Below are 15,118 nucleotides of genomic sequence, written 5' to 3'. Positions count from 1 at the left end.
ATCTTTGCCACATGACTGTAGGAGCCCCAAATCTGGAAGCATTTAAAATTAACTGCAAAGAACTGCAAAGTGTACTTTGTGGCACAAACTTGCATTGATACCAGGTGAACCAACAGGGTTTTGAGAGTTGATCAAAAACCAGAACTATTTGGATCACTTTTGTTAAAAATGTTCTAGGGTTTTTTGTTTGGAGACAGGGTAGTTGAAACTAGAGTTTTGATGAATTTAGATTATTTTCAATTAATTTTAAAACATTTTGACCAGCTCTTCTGATTTCTGTGACACTTTATTTAAAGGCTATGTTTTTGAAGGACCCTTAAAATTCACTCACAATTTTTATGGGCATAACTATGAGCATTCTTGCATTTGAGCACTTGTTTTTGGGGCGGGTGTCTTTTTCTGTCCATAACCTAGTATGACTGTGAATACTGTGGGTCCATTTTTATAGGTCTTTGGAAATTTGGCTTCCATGCTTTTAGACACTGATCCTGAAAACACTTATGCGCCTGCTAAACTTTACTAGTGAGTGTCGTCCCATTGAGTTCAATAGGACTGCTCAAGTGAGTAAAAGGAGGTTTGCGCGTAAGTGTTGGCAAGATCAGGACTCTGAGTAATTTGCCTCACGGAATAAGCCTAAGGCTAGGAACTGCAAGACTTGGGTTCTAGTCTTAACTCTACTATTGATGTGCTATACCACCTAGGGTAAGTCCTTTCAATTCTTCCTAATCTCTAAAATGGGGATAATGACGCTGATCTACTTTGGGTAAAGAATTTAGACTCCATGGAGGAAAAGCACTCTAGAAGGATTAAGTCTTTATTTTATTATTTTCTTAGATTTTTAGAAAATCTGCAGATGTGTGCAAGTGTAAAGCTATGTTGTGGTTGGAAATACTGCAGAGGATCATGTGTTGCTTACATTACTTAATTGCCTTCTACACAGTTCTTCGTTTCTGCCAGCTGATGATTTCTTCTTAACTTCACTGTAAAACAAAATTAGAATATATTTATAACAACCCTTCCTTTGTGCAGAGCATGGGTTCTGGGTAGCAGTGTCTTAAATGCAGGGAGTGTGCATTATTGATATGATTACTTTCATAGCCGCTGGAACTTTCCCCCATCCACAACTTAAAAAAAAAAAAAAGCCCTTTAAGTCCAAACTCCTCACCTTTTGTAAGAAATAATCAAATCAAGACAATTCTTCCAGCTGTGGCAATTATGGTAGGATGCTGCTGCCCTCACCTTCTGTCTCCTGGAATTGCCAGTAACAGACTGGAGCCATAGATCCTATATGCACAATTGTTCCAAAAATAAAAAGAACCCAACTAAATATATCATGTGGGGAGGACGGCACCTGTGTAAACAACTGAAAGAACATGATTTGGTTCCTATTTTTAGCCTACAGATGTTGCAGTTTTTTCCAAGGCTTCGAAAAACCTGCCAAGAATAGTATACAGTGGGGAGTGCAAGATCCTTTTATGTGATACAATTTCCTATTTCAATCTCCCTTTGGGTCTGATCCTGCTAAAATATGAGCCTCCCTCACGAGGTGCACATAACTCTCAAGCCCCACTAATTTCATTTGGAGTTAGTATTTGCTGAGCATCTTGCAAGATTGGGCCTGTTGTTACAAATGAGAGCTATGACATGCATTCACATGAGACTAGCCACCCGAATCTTCTCTGCTATCCTCAGCTTGTCTCATTGCCCCTTACTAGGCTGAGGAGCAGTGGTTAGTGTTACCTGTCATAGGACTGGATTTCCACTCAGTTACAACTGCTTGACAGTGGTGCAGCAACTCAATTGATTTCCGTAATATAGGCAGTGATGAGCTGCCAAAATCTTAACAACTGGTTCCCTCCTCATCCCACGAGGGGGTCGTGGGAGACGGAGGTGAGCTGGGGCGGGGAGCGGTTCCCCTGCGCGTCCCCCAGGTTACCTGCTGTGACACGGGTGGCCCTCCTCGCGCCTGCCCCAGCTCACCTCCGCTCTGCCTCCTTGGGCCTGAGCGCGAAGTCGCCGCTTGCTTCTCAGCCCCTCCCCCCCAGCTTCCTGCGCAAACAGCTGATTTGCGGGAAATCTGGGGGCAGGGCGGAGAAGCAGAGCAGGGCGGTGTGCTCAGGGGAGGAGGCAGAGGTGAGGTGAGCTGGGGCCAGGTGGGGAGCTGCCGGTGGGTGCTCTGCACCCACCAAATTTTCCCCGTGCGTGCTCCAGCCCCTAAGGCGCCACTTTTGGCCGGTTATTAAATTTAGAAGGGCTTCTAAATTTAACAACCGGTTCCAGTGAACTGGTGTGAACCGGCTCCAGCTCAGCACTGAATACAGGGGTGAAGCCGGGGTCATAGGTTGGAAAATTGCTGCAGCACGTGCTGAGCTGAAGTTGTCATGCTCTGGCAACAGAGGAGTGTGTGCTGAATAAAAGTGGTAGCAAGTTAAAGGGCTGACATCTTCATGCGGCTGGAGCTGAGAACGCCAGCAACCAACTGCGTGTTGGTCTTGGAAAGATGCCGTTACTGTTTGAAGACCTTATCGAAGGTGGGGAGAGGTTTTGCATTTAGACATGAACATGGTGATAAGACACAGATGTATCTTGATGAACTTGATAAGTTTTATGAATGGGATTATATGACAGGGTGGTCTGCAATAGTAGTGCTTTGTACTCAGTGACCCAGGAGGTCCCTGCCCATCCTATGTTCCTCTGGTCGGGTTCAAACTCAGCCTGGCTTCCTGAGAGTCTGGAAAGGGGTCAGCTGGGATCCTGCCATTGAAGATACCTTTTGCCTCTGAGGATATGTCTACACTGCCCACTAAGCCCAGGGTCTGACTCCAGTTTGAGCCCAAGCCCTCTTCCGTCCACACAAATCAGTCTGATTTGTGTCAGCAAGTGCCCAGGACCCAGGTCCTCAGACCCTCCTGGGAGTGGGGTCAGGACCCAGGTCCCACTGAGAGTCAGGTCCAAGCCCTGTCACTTTGCAGTGTGGATGCAGCTCAAGCCACAGACCCAAGTCAGAAGGTCTGAGTAGTGCAGTTTGGCTATGTTAGCACAGCTGTGAGACCTGGGTCCAGGAATTGTAAACCTGGACATACAGTGCAGCGTGGGTGCTCAAATGTGGGTTTGGAAGCACCAAGTCCACAAGCCTGGATCTCCTAGAATCAGGTTTACGATACAATGTAGACATACCTTCAGGGTCTTATCTTTGCCAATGCAAGGAAAGTGTGCCTGTGGATAACAGCTGTCCTGGAGGACTGTGATGGGACAGGTGGTCTTTGAAGTAGCTTGATCCCAGCCTATCCGGTGCTTTCAAAAACCAGGACTAGAGGAACTTTAACCTCTTTGTCTCAGCTTCCCCATCTGTAAAATAACATTAACAATCCTGGATGATGGTATTTAAAAGAATGGATTAATTGTTGTAAAGTATTTTGTGCAGCTTGGGTGAAAGGTGCTGTGTAAATGCAGAGTGCGGCTATTCTAGGCATATGAGGCTTGATTCTCGTTTATGCGAAAGTCCCGTTACACCACTTTGGCAGTAAAATGAATGTATGCCTTATTTTTAAGGCCCCATAATGCTACCTGAGAAGCTTACAGGAGTCTTAGTGTAAATGGAACCTGTGGTGGTTCATGTGATAGAAATTTCAACCCAAAATGATTCCTTTATCTTCAGTCGGAAACATTAAAGCCAAAGGAAGGGAGCTAATCTGTCAGTTTTCCAAATCAAAAACTCATCCCAGCTGTGTTCTTATCTTTTGCTTTACTGCTTCATAGCATTCATGCTGCCAGAGATGGACTGGTGCCCTTACTCTGCAAATGCAGACCCAGCTCGAGAGAAAAGATTCTCGCACAACACTGAATACGCCAAAAGAAAGAGAATTAACCAAGCAGTCTTTACTGTTCTGCTTTTATTTTCCTTATGATGGGTTTACAAGTAAGCTGTTTTCAGTCTAGTTTCCCTGGGCTGGTGATTCATGTGTAGTGTGGACACTTGATACTTCAATATAGTTTGGTCCCTTTTTTAGTTTTAGCTCTGGAGTGTCTTAGGGCTACTTCTTGTGAGGGCAAAATTCTCCCCTCAGATCCTTGCACTCACTTCCACTGAGTTGCGCATGGGATCCAGACTCCCATTGCCATATCAGTGGTTAACTTGTGAGGAGAGTTTAACTTGGTGAAGTGGGACTTGATGACTGTCTACAAACAGGGTGTAACCGCCAAGAAGGAAGAGGAATTATTAGCTTGGTTTCAGGGGGAATATGTAGGAGAAATGGGTTGACATTTGTTTTTAAAAGGAAGAACTCATTTGGGCTATCAGGAAATCTTCCTGACCATGCGTGCTATTAAGACTGTGAAATGGTCTCACAAAGGTACAGTTGGAAAGTACAACTGTGGAAGCCATGGACATCTGGGCTGAATAATTCAGGTTGGCAGGGAGAGTGGGTTAAATAACCCATTGCGGGCTCTTCCATCTGTAACGTCTGACTCTCTGACATCGCCTTAGCCACAGTTAACTCCACTTTCCAAAACTTTCCATTTTCAATAGCTGGATTTTCTCCACAAGTCTTTATTTTCAGCTTTCCTGAGGACATTGTCAGCCAGCTGTCAAACCATATGGTTGTCTTTTAATATGTACAAAGCTCTTACATAATGGGCTGCATTTGATCCCTGGAGTAACTCTGCTGATTATGCTGGGGATGAATCTGCCCCAGTATTTGCAGGGCATTGCTCTCCATACTTATGGAATCCACAGTAAAGGAGGAGAATGACTGGGGAAAGATGCTTTTCATTTTAATTGTGATGACCTGAAATAGAAACCCCGTCAGAAAATCATCTGTGTAAAACACAACAAGATGACTAAACTCAATTCAAAATTAACTTAGTCCCTGTTGTCAACAATGCAAGATCCATGGCGGTAATACTAGTGCACATTGTCTGGACTTGTCTATCTCCTGCTAATGATTGGAAGGATGTGCTTAACTGAACGCCAAGAATTACATACATACAAATAACAGCCTCGAGCTAGCTTTGTGTTTGTTTTATGTCTTTGATGGGGTTTCACTGAATAAATATAAGCAAAAAAACCTCAATGAATACATTTTGGATTATTCCTAGCTAAAAGGCTTATTGCTTTTTTAAGGTATAGCCAAATGTCAAGATTCTCCTCAAATATTATTCCTTGTATTTTCCAACTGTAACCAACAAAATTAAGATTAAAGTCTCTGACTATAAAGTTGATGTACATTTTGCCAGACCTAAAAATCATTTCCCATGGCTGTTGAACTAGTGTTGGGTGGATACAAATGTTTTCCACCTAGCAATTGCTTCAAAAACACAATGGAATTGTAATGATTCATCTTCTCAACCCACTATTACATACAATGCACAGTCTTTACATGAATCATCAGCCATAACGAGAATCCACTTTCAGATTAGGACTGACCATAATGTAACCCCCACATCTTCTGAGTGTGGTGTTCTGTCCCATTCAGGGGGGAGTGGGAGAGGGAGAGCTTGATTAATAAGTTTGCTCTACAGCCTTAGCTAAGCGCTATATGGCATTTAGCTCCAGAGGTTCCCAGGTTTGATCCCACCCACCAACAACTGGGGTCTGCCTTTGTTACAATAAGACTTAGCCTATAGCACCCTAGACCAGGAGAGGCTAGAAGAGTTACAAATACAGTTGTTGTTTTTTCCATTTGCCCATTGGAAAAGGCACAGGGATCCTTGGTCAGTTTAGGAGCTGTGTTGTCAGGAAGTGAATCATTTTTCATCCAGTTCTTGCATGGAAATTGGTAGCTTCTGTGAGAGACCTCATAGATAGAATCTCCACTACTTGTTCCAGTACTTATATGGCCCCCATCATGGTAGGAACTTTACACTAAGGTCATTCAGTGAGTCTGTGGCAGAATTGAATTGAGGCTGTGCAGAGCGGCTGGAAAAAGAGGGCTTCAAGCCTGCACACTTTTCAGATATCCTTCTAAATGACATCAGAATTGCATGGCAAGCTGTCTACATTGGATAATGGGATGCTATTTGGGTAGCTTTCTTATTTCTGGGTTAACCAACTTTTCTGTATTTCAAGAAATAATAGCCTTGATCTATTTTTTTTTTAAACTCAGTTGAAAATTCTTTAGTTTTCCGTTGCCCTAAATATGATTGAGGATAATATGACCACACTGTGTATAACAAGCATAATTAAAGAAAAAGATGGTTGCCATTTAAGATGCCTTTAATTTATGTTTTGAAATATCTCGCTGGCCCTTAAATGATTATGCTCCATCAAACCAACTTGAAGGTTTTATATAGTTGTATAATTTTTATGAGGCGATTTCTGTTATTACCTGATTATTTCTCTAACTTAATGCACCAAAGAGCCATAAAACACTGTCCTGTGTTGGCCACAGCATCCTAAAGTACTAAAACTGTAAATGGGCTGGAGCTTTATTTCCTGCATTATACTTGTGTCATTATTCATCTCTGGAAACTTAATGATAGCAAGCTTCACATGACACTCCTGACGTGTTTGATCAGACTCAAGTTAGCTCCTCCTCATCCGCTGAATGGACCCGCACTTCACATGATAGAAAACTTAAGGAAAATACATCTTTTGGCCCTTAAGGTAGGAGCTACTTGAGATGCCTGCCTAAGAGTGACAGGATAATGAACAGATCTGGTATGTACATATCACCCTCTAAAGGCTGGTCCAGCAAGGATCGCTCCTAATACTGCTGTACAGAATGGAGATTCTCCTTTAGTTCACGTATAGGTGGCCTGGGATAAGGAGCATGAGGTTGTGGGTTCTGTCCCTGATAAAGATTCATCACGAACATGTTCAAGTCTGGGTACCTAAGTATAGGTGTCTAATCTTTTTGTTCAAAACTGCTGAATACCCACAGATCCCATTGTGGTCAGTGGGGGCTTGAAATGCTCAACACTTCCTGCTAACTCTATATAGTGAGACTACTAATGAAATAAGGTAGTGCTAAGCCCATTGCTTCTTGTCCTATCCTCAGCAGTTAAGAAGAACAATTTTTCTCCCTCCTCCTTGTAACAACCTTTTATGTACTTGAAAACTGTTATCATGTCCCCTCTCAGTCGTCTCTTTTCCAGACTAAACAAACCCAATTTTTTCAATCTTTCCTCATAGGTCATGTTTTCTAGACCTTTAATCATTTTTGTTGTTTTTCCTCTGGACTTTCTCCAATTTGTCCACATCTCTCCTGAAATGTGGCACCCAGAACTGGACACAATACTCCAGTTGGGGCCTAATCAGCATGGAGTAGAGAGGAAGAATTACCTCTCATGTCTTGCTTACAACACTCCTGCTAATACATCCCGGACTGATGTTTGCTTTTTTCTTTTGCAACATTGTTACACTGATACATATTTAGCTTGTTGTCCACTATGACCCCCAGATCCCTTTCCACAGTACTCCTTCTTAGGCAGTCATTTCCCATTTTGAACGTGTGCAATGGATTGTTCCTTCCTAAGTGGAGTACTTTGCATTTGTCCTTTTTGAAAATCATCCTATTTACTTCAGACCATTTCTCCAGTTTGTCCAGATCATTTTGAATTATAATCCTTTCCTCCAAAGCACTTGTAACCCTCCCAGCTTGAACATGTCTTGTAGTTCAGCACTGTAAGTACATGAAAATGACTAATAGTCTGTTTTACTGGAATGAAACCACATTAATAGCTACTTGTAACTATCATCACCCTAGAGAACAGGTTCACCTACTCTGAACTTTCCAAACACTGACTTTTTCATACTGGAGTTCTCCCTTGCACCTCTTTTTTTCCTGACTATTTTTATGAGTATCCTTCAGGAATATGCAAATTTAATTCAGTCTCTTCTGGCACCTGATGCTTCAGATCCAAGCGTCAGATTCTGCCTTCCCTGTGCTGCAAAGTTACTCTGAAGCGGGATGTGAATTTAGGAAGTCTTTTCCACCACCTAGACTATCTGAGGAAGATTCCAACTCAACATTCAAGGGAGTGTGACTTGCCCATGATTGCAGAGCTGGGAATAGAACTCAGATATCCTGACTCCTGCCCTGTGCTAGACCACTCTCCTTTGGCTCATTAAGGGTGCTCAGTTCCACTGTCTTAACATTCCAGCCCTTCCGAGATAATTTCCTTTTCATAACTTCCCACCCAACTGCTGGGGTAATTTCCATATGGGCATGATCATCTTTAAAAAAGGGAAGAAGGAGGATCCTGGGAACTACAGGCCAGTCAGCCTCACCTCAGTCCCTGGAAAAGTCATGGAGCAGGTCCTCAAGGAATCAATTCTGAAGTACTTAAAGGAGAGGAAAGTGATCAGGAACAGTCAGCATGGATTCACCAAGGGCAAGTCATGACTGACTAATCTAATTGCCTTCTATGATGAGATAACTGGCTCAGTGGATGAAGGGAAAGCAGTGGACGTGTTGTTCCTTGACTTTAGCAAAGCTTTTGACACTGTTTCCCACAGTATTCTTGCCAGCAAGTTAAAGAAGTATGGGCTGGATGAATGGACTATAAGGTGGATAGAAAGCTAGCTAGATTGTCGGGCTCAACGGGTAGTGATCAATGGCTCCATGTCTAGTTGGCAGCCAGTATCAAGTGGAGTGCCCCAAGGGTCGGTCCTTGGGCTGGTTTTGTTCAATATCTTCATAAATGATCTGGAGGATGGTGTGGATTGCACCCTCAGCAAGTTTGCAGATGACACTAAACTGGGAGGAGAGGTAGATACGCTGGAGGGTAGGGATAGGATACAGAGGGCCCTAGACAAATTAGAGGATTGGGCGAAAAGAAATCTGATGAGGTTCAACAAGGACAAGTGCAGAGTCCTGCATTTAGGATGGAAGAATCCCATGCTCTGCTACAGACTAGAGATCGAATGGCTCGGCAGCAGTTCTGCAGAAAAGGACCTAGGGGTTACAGCGGACGAGAAGCTGGATATGAGTCAACAGTATGCCCTTGTTGCCAAGAAGGCCAATGGCATTTTGGGATGTATATGTAGGGGCATTGCCAGCAGATGGAGGGACGTGATCGTTCCCCTCTATTCAACCTTGGTGAGACCTCATCTGGAGTACTGTGTCCAGTTTTGGGCCCCATGCTACAAGAAGGATGTAGAAAAATTGGAAAGCATCCAGCGGAGGGCAACAAAAATGATTAGGGAACTGGAACACATGACTTATGAGGAGAGGCTGAGGGAACTGGGATTGTTTAGTCTGCGGAAGAAAAGAATGAGGGGGGATTTGGTAGCTGCTTTCAACTACCTGAAAGGGGGTTCCAAAGAGGATGGATCTAGACTGTTCTCAGTGGTAGCTGATGACAGAACAAGGAGCAATGGTCTCAAGTTGCAGTGGGGGAGGTTTAGGTTGGATATTAGGAAAAACTTTTTCATTAGAAGGGTGGTAAAACACTGGAATGCATTAGCTAGGGAGGTGGTGGAATCTCCTTCCTTAGATATTTTTAAGGTCAGGCTTGACAAAGCCCTGACTGGGATGATTTAGTTGAGGATTGGTGCTGCTTTGAGCAGGGGGTTGGACTAGGTTACTTCCTGAGGTCCCTTCCAACCCTGATATTCTATGATTTCTTTGCAGTTCCTCACAGAAAGTCTGTGCGTTCCTAATCCAGTTCAAAGGAGAAAGTGTCTTCAGGATTCACAAGCTGACATGGAGATCATGGGATGTCAGTCAGCAGAGGAGCAGGTGTTGTCTCAGATCATTATCTTTTAGTGGCCGCATTACTGCTTAAACTCAGAAAGATCACAAAGACTGACAAAAAGTCTGTTGCAGCAGTAGAGAAGCTCAAGGGCCAAGAAACAGAGATCAGATTCAAGATTGCACTTAGCAATTGTTCCAGTGTTTTTCCGAACCAGGCTGATGATAGTCTGGAAGACAAATGGTCAAAGTGGAAGAAGACAGCAGTTGAGACAGCAGAGGAAGTAATGGGCCATTGAACAGGGTGGAAGAAAGAGACATAAAATACAGCTGGAATCCAGGCAGTGATTGAGTGGAAAGCTCTGAAGGGGAAAAAAAGAACCGTGCAAGACACAAGTAGAGCTCTGAAAGGAAGCTGCAGAGGGACGGAGAAATAAAGGAGAGATGCAAGCAAAATAGAAACACCTGGGGCCACATGAAAGCTGCAGAGGCAGAAGCAGCAGCACAAAGGGGAAACTTTTTAAGCAGCTCTGTAGAATAGTGGAAGACATCTCGGGAAGAACCAGACTATCACAGGTGACGCCTGTCAGGGGGTTTCAGGAACAGATGTTGAACACTAATGAGAAACAAGCCAGACAATGGACAGAACACTTTCATTCCGTATTAAACTGTCTGGAGGAGAGGCCTATCTTGGGAGATCCTGAATAAGGGGACAGCAGGAGTTCTTACTGCAAGGAAGGGCCTGCAAGTGGCAGCTACCCCAGACCCTAAAGGGAGGGTCAAGGGAAGAGAACCAAGTGAGAGGTAAAGGGAGCTTTCTCCCTTAGGCTGAGGGCTGAGAGATGCCTGGGAGGCTGAGCTGGAATCCTGATTGGAGACAGGACCCAAACAGGGACCACAGCCTGCCTGAAACTCTGGGTAGAGAGGAGTGTGACCACCTTAGTGTTGGGAATGAAACCCAGGAACTTGGGCCAGTTGGAAGCTAGGAATAGCCTGGAAAGAGGACTACCATCTGGCCTGAAGATTCAGTTGTTTTTTTGCTATTTTTCTATTGGACTTTAAGTGAAGAACTTTGAGCCTTGTGAAGAAGCAAGTAGTAGGAAGTGGCCAAGGAAAGCAGTCTCAAAGCACTCCAGGGTGTTGGATATCACTGCCTCTCATAGGGCCCTGGGTCTGAGCCTGGTAGATGGGGAGGCCCTGAGCTCCCCTACCAATCGCCCTTTTTGTGGAAGGGAAGTAAACCCCTTCCCACTTCCCATTGGACAGGAGGAGAGGATAAAGACATTGTAAGTCTGAATTGAAAGGCGTGCTATCCATAGGGATCTGGAGATGGGCTGTAACCCCTTTGTTGGGGGTGGACTGTGTATTTTGTTGGACTCTGTTACCCTGGAAGGGGGCAAACGTAATTGGTGACCCTATCACTATCTACCGAAAGGTGGACTGCCACCACATTGAAGTGATAGCTGGTGAGGGATGCTGGAAACAGGGGAGAGCTGGGACCCAGTGAACTACCAGAATTCAAATAAAGGTACCAAGGGCAGGAGGTGAAATTCTGATGGAGCAGTAACAAAACTCTAATGAAATATGGGAGGAAGAACAAGTGCCCCAAGACTGGAAAGATGGTGGTGTTGTGGAATTGCCGGAAAAGGTATTGTACTGTTATCAATCCCAGGTAAAATATTGGCTACTGTTATGCTGAACAGAATGGACAAGACGGTGGATGAAAAATTACTAGAAGAACAGACTGGGTTCTGTCCAGGTAGATCCTCAAAAAAGCCACTGTCTGAAAAAATCCATCTTAATCAACTTTATTGACTTAAAGAAGGTATTCAAGGGTGTCCCCAGAGACACCCTGTGGATATTGCTAGCAGCTAAGAGATGCAAGACAAACTGATCAATATAATACAGAGTTTATATGATGGAAGTTAGATGCATAGTAAGATTGGAAACAAGCCTGGGTGAGGGGTTTGATATTGTGACTGGAGTTGGATAGGGATGCGTGGTGTCACCAATTGCATTAGCAATAGACGGTGATGAAGTTGGTAACAAAAGGCATTGTGGATGGTGTAAAATGGATGTGAACTAACCTCTACCTATTAGGGGTTGGAATGAGACCGTCGGGGAGGGCAGATTATCCCACATCTGCCTGTTGCATGTTTTCTTGCACTGTCAGACACTGGATATTGAACCTAATGGACCACAGGTCTGATCTAGTCTGGCAAAGCAAATGTTCTAATTCTTTCGTTTATTCGTCATTGAAGAGATCACGAGCACTGGGCATCTCACAGGCAGCCCTCAGTACCCAAAGAAGAACTGCACAGATTTAGGTGCTCCAGCTCATGCATTTTCTTTCTCTGAATATATAGCAAAAGGCCTGTTTTATTGTTTCTAACCTTAAGTGGAAGATTCATGTATTTGAATGTTAGGTTTAATTGCCTTTGCTCTTTTATATTGATCTTTATCTTTTTCTCTTATTCTGCCTGTTGAGACAGCATGATAAAGTACATGAGAATCAAAGTGCTCAGTGGTACAGACTGTGAATCCCTGACTCCCATTGGTGAGCAGTTCCTCCATTTTCCCTGGAATTACTCATCAAGAGATCACAAATTGGCCCTACAAGTTGGCAAATAATCATGACAGTAAGATGGGTGTAAAATTACATGACCTTTAATGGGACTTTGTTGTTTATACAATTTATTTGTAGTACCTAGTGGCCAAGGTTCTGTTGTGCTGGATGGGCACTGTAAAAACATAACAAATGCCCAAAAGAACTTTCAATGTAAGTGTAAGACAAGAGATAACAGAGGACAGTGAGATAACTGTGGACCTCTCGTTGGAAGGGAAGCTTTTAGAAACCTAATGACTTACTGCAAATTCTGTACATACACAGTGTTTTGCTAATTTTGATACTAATTAAAAGTAGGCCGCTCTTGTGCAAGCTGAGTCCATTTGAAGGCTAGTGGGATTTTCAAGCCACACTTACGGTGCTGTAGTATTTTGAAAGGAAAGAGCATTTCCTGCTATAAAAAGAAGCAGTCCCAAAGGGATGTTGAGTGTGAAAGCAGTGAAGGAAGAGATGACATTGCACATGGATTAGCCAGTTAGCTGGGTTGACCTCTGACAATCCATACATTCTAGTTCAAATCAAGTATTTTTTAAGGGAGCTTTGGTGACCAATTACTTTTCTCTCCTTCTTCTCCCTACTTTTGGCCTTCCCTGACTCTCAGTCCTGCTTAAATTCCTTCCTGCCTCTCTTCCCACCTCCTGCTCTCGCTTGCTTTTTCTCACATCCCTTGCCTGTTATCACTAACTACTCTCACTTCTTGAGCAGCAATGTCCAGATACTAAAGCAGGGCATTTTGGCCATAGGCTGCTGGGTGAAACTTAGGGCACCCGTGAGGCTGTTGTATGTTGCACCAGGATTGAGGAACTGGAGATGGGGCTTCTGTTTTTCGGGGTTTCGTTTTAATAATTTTTGAGTTCTATGTAATGTCCAAAAAATGTGGTTTTTTTCGAGGCTTTCTTCTTCACACCATAATGAGAGAGATTTTTTTTCAGGTACTTCCCAAAGTTTTCGTCTAAATGAGATCTACTTGTATTTCTATTATATGTCTAACAATGACTTGGTTTGGTGAGCTGAACAGAAGTGTAGGTTTCTGTAATTACTTTTTTTAACAGGAACAGGTTGTTAGCTCAATCCCAACCCCTTACTAGGAGGGCTAACGGACTTGCATTTGGTCTGTCTGTCATGGGTGACCAACCAGGAATTATGCTTCTGCCAGCATAGCTCTCGGGGTCATGGGGGCACGTATGGGGTGTGTTGATGGAGTTCATCCATACTTCACATCCTTGCTTTGGAATGAGGACCATGCCATAATACATACCCATCTTGCACACTGAGTTCACTGTGTCACTTATAATAAGGTGTGAGCTTCTGATCAGCTTTGGTCTGTGGCCATCACTTTAGCACAAATTCTCAAACTTTTGTGAATCATGGACTGGTATAGATCCAGTACTTTTACCTGTAATGGTGTCATTGGAGGTGTATGAAGACAGTCCATTAGTAACACTCTCTTCACTTTTTTTTATCTTGTTCATGTGTCTTTAGTAAAAGCAACTGGCTTAAAGCATCTGTATTTCCCAACTTCTGGCCAGTTTTGTATACAATGGTATATTCATAGACTCTTAGTGTCACTGGACATCTCTGGATCCTGAGTGATGCCATCTGTGGCATAATTTTCATCTCATTAAACAATGTGAGTAGGGGTTTCATCGGTGCAAATTATAAATCAGTGCCTATATATAATAGAAATATCTTCTGCACCCCAAAGAACAGCTAATCCCTCTCAATCTAGCTATTAATAATTATGACTAGCAGAAGACAGTCTGGGATGCAAATTCAGTTAGCTTTTCTTATCCATTCTCCATCCGGTGAGCTAAAACAGCTCCAATTCCGAAGATGCATCACAAATCAATATCAGTTGTTTGTCAGCCTCATAATGGTCCAGGACTTATGAGGTCTGCAGCAATAATTTAGAATCCTGAAACACTTGTTCGTGAGCTGATTTCCAATACCGTTTAACCCCCTTTTTAAGTAACATATACAGAGGCATTAGAAGTGTTAAGTTTGGCAAAAACTTACTCGGGAAATTCAGCAAGCCTCAGTAAGCCTTCAGCTCTGAACTATTCCTAGGTTCCAGAGCATCCCTAATTGCTTTGACTTTATCTCTCACTTGGTGGTGTCCCTGGGCATCCACTTTACAGCCCAAGGATATCACTTTGTATGCCAGGAAGGAACACTTACTCCGTTTTCGGTGCAGACCTGTTTCCTTTAGCCTGTTTTGCTCTTCTGCTAAATTTTGTAAATGTTCAGATTCTGTGGGACCTGTGATTAATATATCATCCAGATATACTGCCACACGTGGAATTCCCTGAATCAATCCCCCCATGGTTCTTTGGAAAATAGCAGGGGCTGAGGACCTACCAAAAAGTAACTGATTATATTTGAACAGTCTTGGAGAATTTACATGACATACTGCTTGCAGTCTTCTTCCAGGATGATCTGTTGGCAGGCCTGGCTCAGATGTAACTTTGTGAACAATTGCCCTCCTGCTAAAACTGCAAAGAGCAGTTCAGTTTTTGGAATTGGGCGCTGTTTTAATTGAGATCCTATTTACAGTCAACTTATAGTCACCACGTAGTCATATGGAGCCAACTGGCTTCTTCACTGGGACTTTTGGGGCAGCCTATCTAGAAAACTTTACAGGTTCAATAATGCCAGTTGCCTGTAGTCTTTTTAACTCCATTTCAACATTTTGTTTCATGACACGGGGTACAGATCTGGGTTTGAAATAACAAGGCATGACATTTGGGTTTACGTAGACTTTAGCAGCAGTGCCTTTTAAAGTATCCAGTTCATCTTTAAATACTTCTGTATGTGTATTTAAAAGTTTCCAGAACTAGATCGTGTTCTGATTTCAAGT

The 15,118-nt window shown here is 43.3% G+C and overlaps 1 protein-coding gene and 1 long non-coding RNA gene across 7 annotated transcripts in view; one reads left to right on the top strand and one right to left on the bottom strand.

Moving 5' to 3' along the window:
- The window catches only part of CRHR2 (corticotropin releasing hormone receptor 2), a 246,317-nt gene that overhangs the window by 119,272 nt on the left and 111,927 nt on the right, over nucleotides 1–15,118 (top strand). The window lies entirely within an intron of this gene.
- Nucleotides 872–3,299, bottom strand: LOC140907849 (uncharacterized). Its single transcript, XR_012157657.1, has 3 exons — nucleotides 3,178–3,299; nucleotides 1,166–1,284; nucleotides 872–980 (listed from the first exon to the last, which is right to left on the bottom strand). It is a non-coding gene; the product is annotated as an uncharacterized lncRNA (long non-coding RNA).

The sequence above is a fragment of the Lepidochelys kempii genome, chromosome 2, assembly GCF_965140265.1.
Source record: "Lepidochelys kempii isolate rLepKem1 chromosome 2, rLepKem1.hap2, whole genome shotgun sequence".
Taxonomy (NCBI): Eukaryota; Metazoa; Chordata; order Testudines; family Cheloniidae; genus Lepidochelys; species Lepidochelys kempii.
This window is presented reverse-complemented; position numbering and strand designations above follow the sequence as displayed.